This window comes from Cynoglossus semilaevis, chromosome 10 (genome assembly GCF_000523025.1).
Source record: "Cynoglossus semilaevis isolate Cse_v1.0 chromosome 10, Cse_v1.0, whole genome shotgun sequence".
NCBI lineage: Eukaryota > Metazoa > Chordata > Actinopteri > Pleuronectiformes > Cynoglossidae > Cynoglossus > Cynoglossus semilaevis.
In genome coordinates this window covers 3,261,034-3,269,567 of record NC_024316.1, presented here as the reverse complement: position 1 = coordinate 3,269,567, position 8,534 = coordinate 3,261,034, and positions in this window count along the sequence as shown.

The following is an 8,534-nucleotide window of genomic DNA, read 5'->3' as shown; positions in this document are numbered from 1 at the left end:
AGCTCTGTGTGTGTGTGGGAGGAATCCTGATATTTCTCCTCAGTGAGCCATATCTGATGCACTGCGCCTGCTGCTAGCCTTACTGTGGCAATGTTCACATATAACTGGCTGTGTATTCATTTCCACCCATGGTGCACATGGGATGAAAGCAATTATTTGCATAGATATAACTTTGAAAAGCCACAGGGATGAAAGTTCCTTTCCTCCCTTTAGTGCAAAGCAAACTTTGATCACGGTGGAGAACGTCTCCCTGCCTCCTGTCTTCCCTGGAGCAGAGGGCTATAAGTCGAGACCAAACTGCTTGTCTGGCGAATAAATACACACAAAAAAGCAGTTGTTTATGAAGCAGTCCACCGTGATATAACACCACGGCCACTTTAAGCATTTGGACAAAGTCTATAAAACACTGGACTCTGAGTGGTGGAGCTCTTGACTTTGAGTCTAATAGCTGGCAGTGGCAGAGTGACGTAGGATAATTACTGGGCACATTGCTGTGGCATGAAGAAAGTAAAATGGGAAATTTAGATGGCGCTGTTGTCAGGAACAGATGATGCGACTCTCTCACGCTCCTGCCTCTCTGGTAATTTGATTCATTTTCTTTTATTGATTGACAGTGGACACTGCGATGGTTCGTTTTCTCGGGCGCAGGCCGTCGTAATGAAGGGATTTCTTGCAACTCGACCCCCGAGGATAAACTTTCACTGCGGAAGACGTTGGTGTGGTGGTTTTTGTTGTTACTCCGTGTTTATAGTCCAGAGATTGTTTTTCTAGTAAAGTATTTTGACCTGTGTTCATCATATGCACTGCATGTGTGGGGGGGGGGCTGCAGACCCTCAGGTCCATCAGGACATTGGGAGGATGCTGGAAATTGTTATTGAAGAGTGCTTCTGGCCTTGTATTCTCAACTGTAGAATTGAGGGAAAGATGTTCTTTGTAGCCTGAGTCTGTATCCTGAACGTCTGCAATAAATCCACAAAAGATGAACCTGGATCTGAGATTTCTGCTAAAAGGGAGGTTTTTTCAGTTTGTGACTTAATTCCCTTTCATCTCTGTATTGTTTGTAATATAGACTCAGTATAACATGCACCGTATATATACATTCATCCATCCCCTATCCTGTTATATGGGTCTTTGTTCAAAGCAGCAGTTTAATTTGAATTCTTAATTTGAAATGTAAGTCCATTGAGACAAATGTGTCTGTACAAATTAAACTAAGTGCTAAATGAATAAATTTCCCATTTTTCTTTTGGCAGCTTAACTAGAAATAAATAAGCGTTTGTGTCAGGGTTAAATATTATAACAACACCCTCCAAATAAGTTGCTTTAATTAAGTTTTATTCTAAAATGATTCGCCCGGTAGGTGGTAATCTAGGATTTGTTTGTGTCATTTTTAAAAAAAATATTTTCATTTATTATTTGGTTGTTGTTTTTATTCCACTCTCTCACTTTTTTTTTTTTTTTTTTTAAAGTTGATGAAAGTATAAAAGATAATATTCCAGACATGAAACTTCTGACTGGGGAAAACAGAAAATGCTGAGTTGAGTCAAACTTGAGAGTCTTGTAGTTTATGAATTCTCTGGAGGTTCGTCTGAACAAGAGAGGGACGTTTCAACCACCACAGTAAAAAGATGCTCAACAAAAACCAGGCCACACATGTCAGCCTGTACTTTACTGGCTGAGGTGTTTTCATCTAATTTTTCTTTAAACTTTTGACTTTACAGAAACGCTCTGTGTATATACTGTAGCTGCAGAGATGTCAAATATTTCCCTCTCTGTCTTTTGACAACTTTTCATAAATTTCATCATTAATTTAAGCCCTGGGGTTTTTAACGGGATCTTATGGAAATTATATTCTTACTTAGTGATTTTTAAAAAAAGTTAATCACAGCTTTTTTTAAGTTAGAATTTTTATTTTTCTTCTTTAAGTGTAGCAGTTTTCACACCTGCTTACACATCTGCCTTACACACAGAAGGTCCTGGGTTTAAAGCCCAGAGGAACCACATACTTGGCGCCTCCTGTGGCAGACTGTGTGGGTTGCAAAAACTTGCACTGAATTTCCCATTGAGGGACGAATAAGGGACTTCATTTTTAAAATAAATAATAATAATTTTATCAGTTTAGAACAAGGGTGCTTTTATAGGTTCACACACACAGCAGTTTGTAATGTTGTCACAGGGTTAACATGAAGTCCGTGGTCAGTCGTTATGGACAACAAATCAATTACCAGAGGTTTGTCCCAGTGAGTTATCAGTAAAATGAAAACTGAGAAGACAGAATGAAACCCAGAGGAATGAATCTCCATTGTACTTTTTATTAGTATGAAAAGACGTGGTAGTTGACAGCCATTTTGAACCTGCTTTAAAGTGACTGCAGCAAAAAAAACATGTGGCAGGCGAGACAAACGCAGTCCGATGAGCTGCCGTCGGATGATAGCGACTAATTAGAGTTTTCTCTTCTGCTCATGGGGCCTTTTTATGATTATGAGAGCCCACTCAATATATATACAATATGAGCACAAGCATGGAAGTAGGTCAGCTGACAGTGGAGGATGAGTTCCCTGTGAAGTGAAGCAAGTAAATGTGTGGCAACTCCCAACTGTTAGGAGGAACCCCCGAGAGAGATGCAGATGTGAGAGGCCTTAACTTCACCAGATTATCTCTGTCTCTAACAAGTTTATGGGTTTGTTGGGATTCAGAGGAGCGGCTGCTCATCCAACCGAGGAGCTCCAAATGACTTCTCTGGGGGCAGTTTCTGTCTATTAGCGTCTGGCATTTAGGCAAAGTGAATGGGCGCATCGATTGGTCTGTCCACTGAATGTGAAGCAGATACTCGTGCAAACAAACTGAAGTGATGTCATATGTCGCAGGACCCTCGAGTCTCACTTGCACGGCAGCGTGAAATGATGGTTTGTGTGCAGAGCCGATGGAGAGAGTTGGGCGAGGAAATATACTCACGGCCACTTCATTAGGTACACCTGTTCAACTGCCTGCTAATGGGAATACCAACTGGGACTGAGCACCAGAGTGGGACAGCAAAAACACATCCTGTTGTTGAAGAGTTCACAATGTGTGGATCAGATGGAGGATGGCGACAGAAGACGACAGGAAGGAAGGGAAGTCAACTGCTACACACCACTGCACACACCTTATGTGACCTCTGCTTTTAACCCATAACTTGGGACGACAAGTGGGACCTGAGAAGGAAAAACTGAGGCTGCAAATATTACACATGGATAAAGAAGACTGGAAAACGGACCTCAGAAAGAACCTGGTGTTGAGATGCTAGGAAGAAAAAACAAACAAGGTTTGAACAACCAGGTTTACTTTAGGCCAGTGTTTCAGGAAAAAACTTTTTTTCTGGGGACCCGTAGTTTAAAAGTCACAAACCTTCGAGACCAAAGTCAATAGACATTATTTGTAAACTCGTGGGAAAACATGATGTGAGACGACCCCCAAAAAATCTCTAGCGACCCACCAAAGGGTTGTGACCCAGTCTTTGGGAAACAATGCTTTAGGCTAAAGTTAGTGGTGTTTGGACACTTTGGACCCCAGATACCACCTGGGTCAGACATAAATACCAAAAGTGGTTCCTCTGGATTTGTCAGATGAAAGACTTTTTTCCCCCAGTGAATGAGATGCTCAGTCAGCAGCTCACTCTCTTTAAATTTAACAGTGTATATTTGGAATCTGTTGGGGCTAAGGATTTAGAATAAATGTGTGGCCAACAAATCTGCAGCCACTGTGTGACACTTTAATGTCAGCACAAATCTTCTGGACTGGAAGTGGCTGCAGAGGGGAATTACTAACAATTATCAACTCGACTCTTCAACAAAATCATGAACTAAAAAAACAAAATCATGAACTAAAAAAACATGAACTACACCCACAGTTATCAGCTTTTTAACTTGACTTTAACAGCCGTATAACAGGACCTGGATTTCTTTCATATTTTCCTTGATATTTAGCCTCGAGAACACTGCATTGCTAGCTCAACCCTCGAAGATCTTTTAAAGTCGATCGTGAATTATTTGCATGGTTCTGTGGCTGAAGGTTTCTGGAGGTATTTCCTGTCTTTGTCAAAGCTCTGCCTGTCGTTAGCAGCCTCCGTATCGTCTCCTTGAACACTCCGAACCAAATTAAGATGAGGAAGTGTGTGATGTCATCACGCTATACATCATCACGCAAATGTGTCTGTGGACTCGGTGAGTGGAGTCTTTTAAGTCAGTAGACCGGAGATTCCAAGATATTGGACCGTTGGGAATAGCCCTTGAAATGGTCAGTGACAGTAGAGGAGAGAACAAGGATCAGGAACGCCGCTGTCATGTCTGCCGTCCTCTCTCAGTGACCCCTCTGTAATCTCCCAGCAAACACTGGGCTGTGTAGATTTGCTAATGATGTTTTTCACTTGTTCTGCTGTCAGCTCCGTCTCCAGGATCATTACTGCTGAAATTACAGCAGCTGACAAATTTCATGCCTCGTAATTTTAACGGCAGCACATTTCACTGGTTTACAGTGTCAGTGTCGATGATCTCATTGGTCCAACAAGCCGCAGTCTCCGTCACATTTTGCTTCTGTATGAAATTGAGACCACCAGTGTTTGTCAGTGAGCACGCCACACATGACTAACCCAGAGATCTGTCAGTGTTGTTGTCTGCAATTATCTAAGGATTATAAAAGGTAATAACATCCAGTGCTGCGCAGCAGCTCCTTATAAAGTGAATTTTTGAATGTATCCTATTTTTTTGCAGAAGGTGGTTTGTTTGTTTGTTTGTTTGTTTACTTTGTTGCTTTGTGAGCAGTATAATTCAAAAAGTGAAGCAGATCTCAAATTTAATTTCTTGGAAAAGAATTTCATGGCTCAGGGAAGAAGTGATTAAATTTTGGTAGTGATCTGGAATCAGGGTTTAAAAATAATGATTGACCTTGTGAGAGAGGGAAGGCAAGTTTATCTGGATTGTTCTGGGAGGGCGTGAACTGACACGAGAAAATTGAACGGAGCCTTGTGCTCATTTTTCCAAGTCTGAGAAGAAAATGATTTGATTGAATTGCTGTGTTCCATCAGAAGTTGCTGATAAACTCGCACAACAAAACTAAAAAAAAAAAAAATCTCTTTCACTCTTGTCTCAAATCATCAAATTTCCCAAACCACCTTTAAAAATATTGAAATAAAAACCAAAAATCAACCTCCCTTCCCCTGAACTCAAACAGCCAGAGCTGCAGAACTGAGTTAGAAACCACCACGCTCCAGTGTCAAAGCTGGAGTTAAATCATTTTCATGTACAAGTTCTTGTGATGCTGCTGCTGTTGGTGCTTTTTCTCCGCCTGCCCCCCCCCGTCGCGCGTGTGCCTCCTCCCGCCGCTGCTGCTGCTGCTGCTGCTGAACAGGCTGAACAGAGCAGTACAGAAGCTCCGTCTGGTCCTCACACCTCAGCACTTCTGTCACCTGATATCAAGACAAATGTCCTGATGTCTCACCTTTATGTTCACCAAAGAGATAGTGAATTAAACCAATTTTTTTTAATAGTCATGACCTGGGATCCCTCCTAGTGTCAGTCATTTTGGAGGGCAATTAGAAAAAAGACTGTGGGAGTATTCTAGTACTGGTACACTGCATTAGTACTTTTCTAAGCTGTGATCAAAAGAACCCCAATTATTTTGTCACTAAAGGTAACCTTGAATCATTTCCCAGAGAGATCAATATGTCGTTAGTTCATAGTAACTTGTTCTGCCTCCATGATCCCTGTAGGTGCACTTTAGTTTAATTATATCAACCACTGACCAATTAGGAGTCTCCACTAAACAGTGTTTGTTTTCCTCCTGCTGGACTTTTACCTTTTTAGTTTCATTCCTTCTTTTCTCTCATATTTCCGACGGCAGATGTTCCTCCCACTCTGATCATCCTCGTGCCGTGGAGGCTTAACGCTCCTCATTCCCTTCTACTCTGAGATTCCGCAGCAGCGGCTGAGTAATCAAATCATCTGAAACTTAGAATGACAAATGGGTTTCCACCTCAGCACTGGGACATTGGTTATTTATGTCATGGAAGGTTGAGTGTAGCTGCTCATCTCCTCGTTCATTGTATAAACCTCTGCCAGGGTTGAAAGATTTGAGTCCTGATCGATTTTTATTTCTTTGAAGGATTGTTTTTAAACATCGGCGCTCTTTAGTCACATTTGTCCTTGTTTGCTGTATTAACATTGGATTAAATTTCTATGATTTATTTTTGTATTTTTGCATTTTCATTTTTCTTTTCTTCTCCACGTCCTCTTTTGCTACATCCACCAATCCCTCCCTCTTCTCCTCTTGCCTGGCAACTCCTCCGTCTCTAACATCCGTCCAATGTATAATCCCATCTCTCCTCAACAAACCAACGGAACCATTAAAAAAAAAACACACAAGGTTGACTATAAAGAGTAATGACAAGCAGTCGAAGAAAAAACAAACAAAACAGATACAAAAAGGAGACGCACACAAAGAAGCTCTCCATCACCACGGTAAATACTTCACCACCACTGCTGGATCTAGATGTAAGTTATTGAAGGCTGTATTCACTCATTACTACTCACATCACATGCATGTAATGTGAGGAAAGTGTTGGAAGTAGAGCCTCTGTTTCCAGACTAATATATTCTGCTGCTGTTTGATGTGTTTTTTATTCCCCACTGCTACATTAAAAACCTTGGCTGCCTAAACTGCTGAATGTTCATCAACTCATCTGAGTACAAACAGTCTCATAACGGTGCAAAAAACAAAACAAAACAAAAAAAGTGCCTCGTTTTCCAGTGCCTGTGTACGTTTGTGGTAAACACTCTGGGGCATTTTAATTCACTTTCCCTCCACGATATTCTCACAGACGTGCAGTGCTGGTGCATTAGTACAAAAAACCCACTTCATCACAGATGGTGGCGTTGTCATTGGAGGGTGTGTGCAATAGACGGACTGTGAAACTCAAATTAAAGCAAGAAGAAAACACACAAAACGAAACTAATTTTCTTGGCTGAAGGTTAAACATAAACATAAAACATAAAGACATAAAACATTTTTAAATTAAAAAAGTATTTTATATTATATATATATTTATACACACATACATAAATATATACTCTATATACTGTATACACAATTGTCACTTTAGTAGAACTGGACAACGCTGGTTCTCTGTTGCGTGTTTTCATTCCCAGTCTCTTCATAATAAAAGGCCAGCAGCTCACAGATGCTTATGTTTTCTCCTTTATGCTCACGCTGCCTTTCTGAATGTCATAGCCTTCAGTCAAAGAAAAAAAAAGACACTCAGGCGATCACTGAACTAAATCGTCTGGTGCTTTTTTTATGAGATCCTGAATTGAGGCGAAATATTTTTTTCTCACTTGACACAAAAAACTTTAAATTATTTCTGAAAAATTACAAATGAAATGCCTTAGACGGCCACGCAGTGGAGCAGTGTTATAGCTTACAGCAAGAAGGTCATCTGTTATCTGGTTTGATACAAACTTCTTGTATTATGTTTGGCTGTGGATCAGGAGGAGCAGTTATCTTACTCACGGGGTTGTGGGTTCAATTCCAGAGCCCCTGCCCCAGTTAACCATATGTGTGCGTGTGTGTTTGAATGGTTGTTTATCCCAATATGTGGCTCTGTAATGGATTGGACAACTGTCTTAATTTGGCTCCAGCTACTGCCCCACTTTTACAGCCCAGATAAGGATTAGGGAATAGAACATAAATCTGGTCCACATGTGTCCTCTCCCCTACAGGTCGCCCCCTCCCCTACAGGTCGCCCCCTCCCCAGGTTTGAGTACCTTTTCCACCGCAGCCCGTGGTTGTTTGGCTCAGTGGTCTCTGACAGAGGTTTTATGGCTTTTCTTCAGGCTCGTGTATTGATTCCCTCCTCTCTCGTAGGGGCAAACCTTAAGGCTCCATGCTTCAGATCTTAGGGTTGAAATATTGCTTCTTGTTGTGCTAATATGTCACCTGCAGCGTGTCCTCCTGAAGGAAGTGTCGGATTAACAGCGTGGACTCATCTGATGCTGTAGAAGATTAGAGCTAGGCTTGGTGAAACAGATCTGAGGTGAAACGACTGATTTTAATCAGGCTTTAAACTATTACAGTTGTTTTAATGAGGGTTTTGGTGGAGATGTGTTCTGTAAGTCAGTTGTCTCAATGTGTTTATTTGTTTTGGTCTGAAGACGTAGCGTTCTTGGATATGACTCGTGTTTGATCTGGGCTTGCTTTAGATTCTCTCTTTAGTTATGACTGTTTATGTTCCTAAAGAGAATTATCTAAAAACTGCACATTTTATTTTGTGTATTTCCAGGAGATTTCCACCTTATTTCCAACACTTTAGTGGAGCTCTTTCCTTCTTTTCTGATGCCGAGCGGATCTTAAAGGAACCGTCACTTATACGCACAGTCCCTGTGAAGAGAGTTCACACAGCTGTAATTATGATCCTATCGTAGGAAGGAAGCAGTCGGCTGCAGGTGGTTAGAGTAGAGAACCACTCAGCAGGCGGTGGAAAAAACAATAAAAAGGGCTTCTAA